This window comes from Ictidomys tridecemlineatus, chromosome 10 (assembly GCF_052094955.1).
Source record: "Ictidomys tridecemlineatus isolate mIctTri1 chromosome 10, mIctTri1.hap1, whole genome shotgun sequence".
In the NCBI taxonomy this organism is placed as follows: domain Eukaryota; kingdom Metazoa; phylum Chordata; class Mammalia; order Rodentia; family Sciuridae; genus Ictidomys; species Ictidomys tridecemlineatus.
Window position 1 is genome coordinate 114266633 of NC_135486.1, and position 13320 is coordinate 114279952.

Sequence of the window (13320 nt, forward strand, 5' to 3'; positions counted from 1 at the left end):
CAACAGATAGTTCTGACAGTGTGTGGATCTGTGCTGGTCTTATTCTTGCTGCCTGTGTAGCAGAAAGAGGGTAAAATGGCACAGATTTAAATATTCTGTGTTTTCTCTACTCAGAAACTTTGGGGCCTACAGCACAAGCATAATCACTAGCACATTCTGGTACACAGAGGAAGGATGTCACACTATCTTCATTCACACTGAGTGAACGAGGGGCTGGCAGGGGCATGACAACAGGGCCAGCTACAGCCAGAGACAGTTAATGTTGACTCCCTCAACAATTCACAAGATTTCTTTGTGAAAATAAAGTGAAGAGCATCAGAGATTTAGATATCTTTCATCCACCTTTTCTTATAATTTCTATGTGAACTAGTATTTCTTTTTCTCTTTTAAATAAATATTTGTTAAGATATAGTTAATATTATAAATACTATGCATATCCATGTTTCCATGTTTTTGGTAGCATACTTCACAATAACTAAGTTATAAAAGCAATCTAGGTGTCCATCAACTGGATAAAGAAAATATGGTATATGTACTCAATGGAGATTTACTCAGCCATAAACACAAATAGTGTTATGCCATTTGCAAGAAAATTAATAAAAACAGAGACTGATTTGGTCAGCTTTTTTCTTCTGTGACTAAAGAACACAGCTAGCCCAATTGTATGGGGAGGAAAAGTTTATCAAAAGGCTTATCATTTTAGATGTCTTATTTCATAGAAGGCCAGCTCCATTCCATGGGGGCTCAAGGTGAGGCAGAACATCATGGTGTAAAAATTATGGCAGAGGGAAGCAGCTCATATGATGATCAGGAGAGAGAGAGAGAGAGAGAGAGAGAGAGAGAGAGAGAGAGAGAGAGAGAGAGAGAGAGAGAGATCTTCACTTGCCAGATACAAATATATACCCCAAAGCCATGCCCCCAATGAATCACTTCCTCCAGTCCCACTCCACCTGCCTACAGTTCCCATTCAGTTAATCCAATCAGGGACTAATTCACTGATTAAGTTAAGACTATGCTATATAACCCAATCATTTCTCCTCTATACCTTCCTGCATTGTTTCATACCTCAACCTTTGGGGAACACTACACACCCAAATCATAACAGAGAACATCATACTAAGTAATATAAGCCAGATTTAGAAAGTCAAGGGTTCTTTGTTTTTTATCATATGTGGAAGCTAGAGAGATATAAATGAATGAAAGGGAACTCAGGTAAACAGAAAAGGGACCAGTAGAGAAATGGAATCAGTGGAGGGAAAAGGGTGAGCAAAGGGAGGGATCTGAGAAGGAAATAGACAGTGTATGCTATGTGCATATATGAATATATCACAATGAAAATCACTCATCTGTCGAGTCATAATGCACAAATAAAAATTTTAAAACCATAAGAGAAAAAATAACTGAAACATATTAAATAAAAAAGAAAATATATATTTGGACTCACAGTTTAAGAGATTTCAGCCCATAATCACTTGGATCCATTGATTCTTGGCTGTGGTGAGGCAGATTGCCATGACAGAAGTGCACCATGGAGCAAAGTTCCTCCCCTCATGGTGATTGGGAAGATTAAGGAGGGCAAGGTAGGGGCTAGGGATTTGATAAGCTCTTCTAGGATCTGCACCTGGTGACCTAACTCCAACTAGGCCCTAGGCTCCGTCCTCTCTACCACATTCTGATAATGCCATACAAATGTGAATCCATTTATGGATCATTCACAGATGAGATTAGGGAAGCTCATGATCAAATCACCTCCCCCAAATCTCCACCTCCGCACATTGCTGCACTGGGAACCAAGCTGTTATCCCTTGAGCCTTTGGGAACATTTCAGAGTCAAACCATATCATGATTTTTTGTTTGCCCCTTAACTCTCTCCTACTTAGTAACTTATGAAAGCAGAATCCAAAGGACTTGTGTGGTTGGTTGTGTGATAACTTGGGTATGCTTAGCTCTAATTCCTCATTTGACTGTAGAAGGGGCTCAGTAAATATCCTTCAAATCACAGGACTTCAAGGATCACCTGCCTCTCTCTCTACCTCAATGATTCTCTTGTATTTAAAAAAATGCCACCTCCACATTATTCTCTTTATCTTGCATATCATGAGAGACCCCCAGGCCCTCCAGTTCAGCTAGAAACAAAGAACTCTTGAGGACAGGATGAAGCACAAAGACAGTGGAATAGACTGGACCTTGAAGAAGACATCTGCCAAGGAGTTCCTAGCTTTAAAATTCTAAAGTGGTTTCTCAACTAGGAGTACAGAGTAAAGGGCATCATTCACATGTACAGAAACACATATTTGCCCTCAAACACACACACACACACACACACACACACACACACACACACAATTTGGGGTTCTTTTTTAGTAGTAGTAATTGAACCTAAGGTTGCTTATACATCCAGCCACATCCCCAGCTCACTTTATTTTTTTTTTTTGAGACAGGGTCTCACTGTGTTGCTTTCAGCCTTGATGAATCTGCCTTCAAACCTTCAAACACATGATCCTCCTCCAGATCCCCTAGGATTACAGATGTGCATCAGTGTACCCAACACACACACACATAATGTACCTCAAGCAACAATAGTGTTACTGAAAGCTCAATCTTGTTCCTAATGTAAATTCAATAAAAAGGACAGTTTTGAGAAAAAGAGAAAGTTTTATTGTTCTACTGAGGAATGAGAAGCACAGGGGACTCCTTTCCCAGAGGCTGTGATTTCATCACTTGATGAAAGCCCTAAAGGTTTTCATCTTCAGCTGACGAGAAAATTCAGTGTAGACAATTGTCCATGGAAAGCTGTGATAGACCTGATCCCCAACTTCTCCATGGAGATCTGGATTCTCTTCACAATCAGCCTGGTGTTTCTCTGTCTGTGAGTAGCTGTCCAGGCCCTTCTCCTCTGTAACCCTGGAATTGAGGTGGTTTTCAGGGCCTTATATTTTTAAAGTGTTGGGAAGGTCAAAACAGATAATGCTCAAAATGCATAAGTTTCTATTAATCTTAACTAGATGCTTAATATCTGCTTGAGTTACTACCCCTTCCCCCAACTTTCTATTCCTGTGTCTATGGGGGTTATTGACAAAATTATTTCCTGGGATGATCTGATTAACTGAATTTTAGACCCAGACCAATGATCCAGAAAACAATGGAGGCAAATTATACAAAATTAAAAATTTTAAAAAACTGACCGCCATGTGCAGTAGGAACCTCGCCCCTTTCTCTATTCACTTTGGGAATTCTGGAGGCATCTGGGTTATTTGGAGATTTGTTTTATTATCTTTACCTTCTCCATTTTCTCTGCTGGAGGATATGTGTGGCTGTCTTGTGGATGTCAGGGATTCCTGTTCTCCTCCCTTCTATTCTCCAGCATCATTTACAAAAAGCTCCACAGTGCACCCCCTACCTAGTGGGAGAGTCACACTCCACCTTCTTTCTTTTCTGTGATCTTCCCCTGGAACCTCCATCCCCTCCTATAACTCAATTTCTACATCATGCAATGTGCAGAACCATTTACCTCTGAGTGTTGAACTTTTAGAGCAGAGAAAGTTGTTGGAAATACAGAGGAGGAATCCCAGAGCCCAGCTGGCCTTGCTGAGAAATGCCTGTGAATCCTTTAAACACAAGTTTTTCCTGAAATACATTTTATTATATTTTACAAGAGTTACTGGATTTTTACAGAATATTTGACACACTCTCTGCTTTAAAGGCTTTTCTCTGGAGAAGAAGATGTTAATTCAACCATCTGGAATACATCACAGTTTCTCTTTTGATATTGCACAGTGCATCTCTTGCTATTAACAGGAAAAAACTTGAACTTCAAAGGGCACCTCTATTGTAACTGAAAGGTCTCTTGGGGAACATTCCTTTCATACACATAGAACTTTTCATACCTTCCCCATTTGTCACTATGGGACCAACTTTCTGGGAATAACAGTTAGAGGCTTCAGTGGTTGCTGGCAGCCTCTTTCCTCTTTCTCTATTCTTTCTTAAGCTTGCCCCACGTCAGCCACATTTTGGAGTAAAGAGGTTTGCAGGATCCAGAACCCACAGCTGTGGGTTTCAGGACATGACATATCAAAGATGAGTTGCAGGCAGGCCTGCCCTAGGGAGCATCAGCCCTAATGGGTTTCATACAGATGTAGTTGGTGGACAGAGGCAGCAAATGAATGGCTTTGTAACTGACCCTCTTTATAAGTGTGAGCATGGCTGGCACTGTGCTGACCATGCAAGCATCACTGGTTGTAGATTTCGTGAGGAGAGGAATGGCCTCAACATTGGCTCCTTGGTAACCCATTTTTATGCCCAGTGCCACAGAGGTGAAATGTGGAAAATCAGCCTTCCCTACATGTCAAATCATATGGAGTGTCTGACGACAGCAATTTGGGTATCTCTGAAGGTGTTCAGATTTCTCTGATGTCATGGGAAGCCTTGGACCCAGTTGTCATTCTATATAAATAAGAGCACTGTGAGCACTCCCAGATCTTTCTGGGAAGACAGATCTAACTGCTAGATCCTAAAATAGGAGCATGCTTCAGAGAGAAGGAAAATTATAAAACCCTCAGAACAAATTGTAAGAACGATATTACCACAGGTGTGTCATGATTTTGTGATGTTCAGAAGATGCATTTAAGAAAAATCTTATCATTCGAGAAAAAGAAAAAAAATCTTTCTATTTCTAGCGCATTTATGATTCCATGAATGAGAATCATAATTTCAAGGAATAATCAATTTCACCAACTGACATAGGCATATCAAATGTCCTGGCAGAATTTCAGTCTGAAGCTCTCAGGAACACTGTAGTTTGGGGATGCTTATCAACTATTCATTTTAGGATGGGAGCATAAAGAATTCAGGTTCTTTCAGTTAATCATGAGTTTTAGGAGGTCCCTCACTGGAGGTGGAGGGGGAGAAGGTGAGTGAATGCAATTATTGCTTTGGGGATTTTGCTGTCATTATATCACCTACATGTCACCTCCCTGGCTTGACTGCTCTGGTTTCTGAGTCTGTGACAAGCAAGCCCCACATACTTTCACAATTCCTGTGACCTGGCTTTGTCTTTTACAGTATAGCTATGGGACCTCCTTATGTGGACTTTTAAAAAAGCTGGAGATTCTGGGACCAAAACCTCTGTTGTTTGGGGGAACTATTCTGGCTTGCTGCAAGGTATGTCTTGCTTGAGTTCCCGTTTTGCTTCTCCTGGTTGCAAAGATCCACTTAGTTTCATTTAGATGCTGCTTTTTGGGAAGAAGTGCTGAGGTTTCAGAGACTGTGTGTGGGCTCCACAGAGTATAGGCAGGATTTCCCTGGGTCTCTAACCTCATTTCTTTGGAATCTAGTGTTTGCCTCAGGTGCACAGCTCAAATCTCCGGCTCATTAAGAGGATTTTGTTTGTTCCCGTGAAGGACTCCATGCATTTTCTCTCTGAAAAAGCAATAATTTCCTCTCCATTTATACCAAATGAACTTTTTAGTAGATTTATCCCAAAATCCTCATTTCTGTGTCCTACTTTTGAATTTTAACAATGGAAAGATTTATTCTTAACTTTCAGAAGTGAAAACTCAGAGCAAGTGTTGAACTTGCCTTGTCCTTGTGTAGAGATGGCAGTTCTCCCTCTCTCCATGCTGAGTGGGAACTCAGGAGGCAAGTTTTCTGATATTTGCTCACTTACTCACTTTCTACTCCACACTATGCCTGGGATGTACATAAGTCTGTTGGTCTAAGCAGACCACTGGTGTTTTCAGATTCCTAACTTTATGAGAACTCGAGGAGAGAGCTCATGAGGTAAGAGGAAAGCATGCCCCTGGAGGAGGTGAGCATATTGTCGGGTCTTGCTTTTTAATTCAATCTCCCAGTCTAGGTCTTTTGATTAATAAGTTTAGGCCATTAACACTCAAGGTTATTATTGAGATATGATTTGTATTCCTTGTCATTTTGCTTCTGGTTTTCAATTTGATTTCGTTTCTCCTTTGGTTGAATATTACTTTAGTATAGTTTCTCCCTTTGCTGGTTTTCACTTTTTTTTTAACTTCATCCTAATGAAATATTTTGTTGAGAATGTTCTGTAGCTCAGGCTTTCTAGTTGTGAATCCTTTCATTGTTTTTGATCATGGAAAGTTTTAATTTCATCTTTAAACCTGAAACTTAATTCTGCTGGATGTAAGATTCTTGGTTGGCAGCCATTTTCTTTTACATCTTGAAATATTTTATTCCAGGAACTCCTACCTTTGAGAGTCTGGGTTGAGAAAGCAGTTGAGATCAAAATTGGTTTTCCCCATATGTAATTTGATTTTTTTCTCACAGCCTTTAAGATTTTAACTTTATTTTCTCTGTTAGTCATTCTCATTCTAATATATCTTGGTGTGGGTCTGCTGTAATTTTTTACTTCAGGGGTCCTGTAAGCCTCTCATATTTGATCTTCCATTCCATTCTTTGGGTTTGGTAAATTGTCTGATATTATATCATTAAATTATTGCTGCATTCCTTTGCTTTGTATCTCTGTGTCTTCATCTATTCTTATAATTATTAAATTTTTGTCTTTTCATGTTATCTCATAAATCTTGGATGTTCTATTTATGGTTTTTGACTATCTTCTCTGCAGAGTCAACTCTATCTTCAAGATAATATATTTTGTCTTCATCACCTGAGGTTCTGTTTTCCAAGTGGTCTAGTCTGTTGGTGATGATTTCTAATGAATTTATAATTTGGTTTATTAATTCCTTCATTTTGAGGATTGTGGTTTTTTTCCCCAGAATCTCTATGTGTTTCTTGAAGTAATCTTTTGCTACCTGAATTTTGTCTCTTATCTCATTATTGGAGTGATGTACTGTCTCCTGTATTTGCTGTCTTATATTATTCTGTGCCTTGAAAAATCACTTTAATTGTGTATGTTTTGATGTCCTTCTCTGACATTTCTTCTACTGAGCTGTCAAAGTATTCTATTATTGTACCACCTTGGTTTGTTTGGGCTCACTTTCTTCCCTTGTCTTTTTAATGTTGTTTATGGGTCTTCCTCTATAGCAGTATAGACCTGAGGTGTCTACTCTATAATCTTGTAATGTCCCTGCAGGTTACCAATACCTCAACAATAAGGGGTATATTAATATTTACAGCATCAAAAGAAAACAATATGTAGGCTTAAAGTACATAATTCCTACTTAGACAATTATAGTCTTGTCACAATAAACAGAAATAATTTATTCAATTAGTGTCCACATTAAAAATAGGTTTGCATAAGGGTATACAGTTTTGAATGATGAACAAAACGGAGGCTATAGGATGTGGGATTTGTTAGGTAGAAGGTGAGAATATAGAGATATTAGGTCCTAGGGAGAGTGAAAGGGGTATGAAGCGAAGTGGGCTAGCAAGGATACTTCTGGTGTAACCAGGACAGAACCTTGGTGATGGCCTTGCAGGTCCTGGATGTTGTCTCTAGATGGAATTGAGCCAGAAGAGCCATGCATTGGTAGATGTGGTTTGGTCTTTTCCTCCACATGTGCGTGGTTGGTCTCCTCTTCCCCACATGCAGCTGTGGTCAATCTCCTTTTCCTTCTCCATGTGTCTGGCTGAGGTCAGTCTCCTCCTCCTCTCCACATTTGGATGGGGTCAGTTTCCTCCTCCTCTGTGTGTCTGGCTGTGGTAGTCTGCTCTTCCTCTGCTCTGGGGCTTAGATCTCTCTGGTCCACCTCCTTCATGTGTGGGGCCAGGTTGGTCTGTTCTACTTCTTCCACATTTTGTCCCAGGAGATCTCTCCTGTATCTCTTCACTTTCACCAAGGCAGTTTCTGATTGTTAACACTGTTTTATAAATGTATAAGAAATTTAAGTATATATTTTGATTTTTGTAAACCCATGTAGACGTATAATTTTTGTACTGTACTCTGGATACTAAGCTGTACTGTAAAAGTTAAAAATAGTAAAATGTAAAGCTTAAGAGAGTACTTTGCCATGTTGATGTTCTCCAAACTAACATTATCTGTAACAAAAGTCTCAGATATGTATAGGAATAACAAATTGGGTTGATATTTATTAATGTCATTTAATGTTTTACAACCAGATAAAGTAATCTGTTGTCAATAAGTTATATATAAAATTTTGTGTTACTCTTCACATTAAAATTGAAATTTCAATGCACTTTTACAAATAATGAGAGCCTTATCTGTTTAAGGTAAACTTGTAAAATATGAAAACATTTTGCCACCTACCCACACAAAAGGAAAGTTAACAGCCCCCTTAGACTTTCTTTGATCCAGGTTTTAAATGTAATGTTATATCGTGTTAACTAATATTTATATAGACTCAGGAAATAATATATGCCAACTTTATAAAATGACATTTAAAAAGGCAAAATCAATCTCAAACCTAAAACACATTACCTAAAATTTGTCAAGTCCCACCTTACCTGAGACAAAACTCTGCCTTCCACCTACTTCATGTTAAAATGTCTCCAAAATGAGCTGGACTTCATATAAATAAAGTTATGTTTAGAAGAATGATACATTTTTTAAAGATTCCTTTGATCTCAATGAGGAATATAATTTATAAGATAGCCCAACTTCAAGATAGCTATTACAAAAACTAAGCATATTTTTAGTCTTGTTAATTTCATTATTAAGTAAAACAAACACCATGACTTTGTCTATGTCAAATGGTTTTACAAAGTATTAACATCTAGTTGGATGGGAACTTATTCACTCATCCTGTCTATCCCAATGGCCATGAAGATAAATGAACTCACGGGGTGGATTTATCTCACCTGAGTCAAGACAAAAAAAATATCTCCTGCAAAAGATTGGACAGACTAAGAGACCTCAACCACCCTCTAAATATAAAACTAAAAAAAAATGAAAAGTTAATTATGTTTTTTTTCTCTTACTCAGACTGTGTTCTAAGTCCAGAATTAATAAAACAACATATTTTGTGATCCTGTGTTTACAGCCACTGGGTAATTCTTTATAGGAATTATGAGAGAGCAGAATGGAGCTCTTCACCACCTCTCTGGTGAGTCAGTGGAAGGGGTTAGTTGGGGTACATGATGTGACTTCTATGTGACTCCTGAAAGTTGGTTAGGAATTCACTTGATGAAAAACAGGTTGGGTCACTCCAGGAGAGCTTGTCACATTTAGGGAGCTTGCGATGTGATAAATGATAACAATCCCTTAAAACATCTTATGGAGGTATAGAGTGAGACAAGACTGAAGAGGCCAGCATGTCTTAGTAAAGAAGAATCAGGTGTTGCTGAAGGCAATTCAGTTTTATTCTGTGGGTGTTAGTAGCATTTGGAGGGATTTTAGTTCAAGAGAAATGTCAGCTGGGCATCATGGTACACTTCTGTAATCCAAGTGACTCGGGAGGCTGAGGCAGGAAAATCACAAGTCTAAAGGCAGCCTTAGCAACTTAGTGAGGTCATAGCATACTTAGCAAGACCCAGATTCAAAGAAAAAAGTAAAAAGTCTGAGTACCAAAATCAATAAATAAATATTAAAAGGCACATTTTACAAGGCTCTGCCTGGTGCTGAGCAGGGCAGTCCCTGGATAAGACCAGCCTGCAGTCCCATCAAGCAAGTTATAAATTCACTGTCCCATGTGGAGGGGAGAGTGAGCAGGTTTTGCAGTGCTTTTCAACATGACCCCATGATGCTCATCTTCTCCTTACTCACTTTCTCTTTCATGAATTCTGATTTCTCTTTGATTTATTGGCTTTGTCCTCATTTACTTCCTGCTTTCCTGACTAACAAAATGATTCAGATTATAAAATGACTGAACTCTTTCTACCTCTGACTGTCTGCTGACTCAAGAAATTCAGTGAATTCACATTTAGTAATAAACTAAAGGTTGTCTGTGGATTTGTCTTCACAAGCAGTTCTGCACCATTTCATAACTATTTTGGGAGAATTCTGGGAGGTGGGAAAAGAAATATTTAACCCATGTGAGGCTGACACATCAACCAAGCTTTTGAGAGAATCCCTTGCACCTTCAGCACAATTTGGAATCACAAGTTCTGGCTCCAGGGCCCACTTCAGGATTAAATTGCCTCAGTAATTTTCTTAATCAGTGTTGGTTTCATGGCTATAATAGGGGAATTAAAACAACCCAACTCTTGTTGTCTCAAAGAGTAGAAATAGGATCTATCATTAAGAGAGATGTAAGTGAGCTTTCTAAACTATGAGGTACTCTGTTCCCTTATTGGTTATTTTCAAAAGAAGAAAGGCTTAGGGATGGAACAGGATGTGAGCAGCCATGACGAAATCTTCTTACTCTTAACCTCAAAATCTTCAGAAGTTTTCCTCTTCCAGAGTGAGGAGGGGAGATAGGATATCCCCCATGGAGCTAAAATGGTATCTTCAACTTGTGCCTTTGTAGGAGACAGAGCTCTGGGCACAACACTTTCAGAAGATCTGGGCCACATTCCAGTCCCTTATCTCAACATATGTTGCAGTAGGTGAGGCTGATCCTATGTTGCAAGATTAAGACCCTGGGCTCTAGAGTTAGATGATTTAAATTAGAACAGTGGCTCTGGTAGTAATATCTAGGTAACCATGGGTGGGTGAGTTAAACTTTGTGGGACTTAGTTTACTCATTTATAAAATAATGACTATAACCACACAAAAATCATAAAGTTGTTGGATGGATTGTGCCAGATAATAAAGAAGAAGTTCTTAAAACAAACAAAAAAAATGTACACTAGGAAAGACAATGGAATTAATTGAATGTCACCTTCCTATGTTCATGTATGAATACAAGACCAATGAAACTCCACAACATGTACAACCATAAGAATGTTATTCTTATTAAAATAAGTTATACTCTATGTATGTATAATGTCAAAACACACTCTACTGTCATATATATCTAAAAAGATCAAATAAAAAATATAGATAAGTAAATTAATTCTAGCTATTCTTTCCTGAGTTATTGTTTTCTGTGTGCGGGGCTTTTTTTTTTTTTTTTTTGCACTCTGAATTGACAGACCTCTGTAGATTTTACAGCTCAGGACATCTGTGGCAGGTGTGTCATCTTTCAGTTCCAGTTAATTCCACCTTTTATCCTTTTATGCATCCTGATCATAGGATCTCTTGATTTCTGCATGAATTGGAGAAATTTGGGGACTATAATATACAAGATAATTAAAATAATAAGGAAGGGATGTGTTTCATGCCAAACCTGAGATAGGCAGGCAATGCTGAGTGGGTCTTCTGATTGAGATAACAAGGCTTTTGGACCTCTTAGGTCAACTTCTCCCACATGAGGAAAGAGGTCCAGGCATACCCAATACCTCACACTTTCCATGCCTCCAGTTCCATTGATCCTGTTGTTCTTATATTTTTCAAAGAATGAGTGATTTGAAGAAAAGAAAGGATGAATGTGTCAAATCCTGCTGCAAGGATTCAGTAAAGGATTCTTTTACTTCACAGAATTTATCCCAATCTGTAATTCAAAATCTGTATGAGTGGAATTTTTGTTGTTGCTGTTTAGTGTCTCTTTCCCTCAGGAAAGGTTAAACTTCATGAAGGCCAAGGTTCTGCCTGGTTTATGTGTAATGCATGGCTCAGATCCTAAACACAGCAGGCATGCCAGACCAGTCACCCTTCAGTGATACTGGGGTGAGGTATATACTTCCTCCAGTGCCAAGAGGGAATGTCCCTAGATCTGAACCTCTCCTCACCAACACAAACAAAAATGCCAGAAGATTTGGCCATTCCCTCTCCCAGCCACAAAGCTTAGATACCTGCCCCTCAAAACTGGCAAGATGAAGGTAGTCCCTACTTTTAAAAAAGGGCATTTGAGAACTGAGGTACACAGATAATATTTCTCTTTTCTTTTATTCATTTCTTTTTTTTTACTTTTTGCATTTTTAAGATTATGACCTTTGCGTTTTGAATGTAAAGCATAAACCAGTTTATTACACCTTTTATGCATCCTGATCATAGGATCTCTTGGTTCCTGCATGAACTGGAGAAATGTGGGGACTATTCCACCTTGAGCAATTTACTTTACCCTGGACGTCAGAACAGGCTTCTCAAAGAGATGTCACATGTGCTGACCAAGAACAAGGGGACAGACCATCCCGAGGCAAGAAAGAAGCTCCACCATTCAGGATTGATAGGATGCTGTTTCTAATTCCACTACGATTACTTTATTTGGCATCCTGCAATTACCTGTTATGTGTGCCTCTCTCAAATCATCAAAATATCTGGGGCTGAGTTTCTATGTAACCAAGTACTTAGAGCAGAGATTTATAGATGAACAGTGAACCAAACTTGGTGGCCTTAAACAGGTGAATGGATAAAAAAATGTGTTCTATATACACAACAGAATATTATCAGCCTAAAGGAATGAAATTATGAAATTTTTTAGTATATGAAGGGAGTTGGAAAATATTGTGCTAAGCCAATCCCAGAAAAACCAAAGGCCAAATGTTTTCTCTGATATGCAGATGCTAATTCACAATAAAGGTTGGGAGTTAGGGAAGAATAGAATTACTTGGGATTACACAGAAGGGAGTGAAGGGAGGAGAGGGGATAGGAGATATGAAGGATAGTAGAATGAATCTATTGGTTGTACACTATGTAGAGATACGAGGGTTGTGTAATCATTTGCATAGAGTAATAATGTGTGATTCATTCTATTATTCTTCTCTTTCTGTTTTATTTTGAGAAAAGGTCGATCTAAGTTTCTTAGGACCTCACTGAGTTTCTGAGGCTGGTTTTGAACTTGCAATCCTCCTGCCTCAGCCTCCAGAGTCTTGGGTATTACAGGCAGAATATAAATTGTCCTTCTGTTTGAGATGAATAAGGAAAGACTCTACCAAATAATTGCTATAGGAGATGTGTTTTGGAGGCTGAGAAGGAATGTTTTATGAGGCACAAAATCATACTAGGCAGATGAAACTGTGTGGGCAAAGATTTAAGAATGTTTTGATGAAAAAATTTGTTTTAATGAAAGTCTGTTTTTAACATCAGCAGCTATGTTGCAGAGACACATAAGGAGATTTAATGCTAGTGGCTTTGCTTTGGTTTCTCATGATACCAAATAACCTATGGAATTACCATTACACAATGATTTATTGATTTCCCACAATATATGAACTGAAAGTATTACAGGAGTTCCAGGCCAGGTACAAAAGCCAGGTCTGGCCACTCACCCCAAAAAACAAACCCAAATGCTAATTGTGAAAAGCAAGAAAAAAACTTTAATACCAGCCACAATGAGATACATGTTTTAGGCATATATTCAGCATGCTGACATGACCTGAAGTTTTAAATAGAAGAAGAACTGGGGAAGTGGGGAAGAGGTATGCATTTTTAAGTAGTCTTGGCCAAACTGG

The 13320-nt window shown here is 38.6% G+C and overlaps 1 pseudogene; it reads right to left on the minus strand.

Annotated features, from left to right (window-relative positions):
* The window catches only part of LOC144367629 (cytochrome P450 3A6-like), an 87725-nt pseudogene that overhangs the window by 60504 nt on the left and 13901 nt on the right, over positions 1-13320 (minus strand).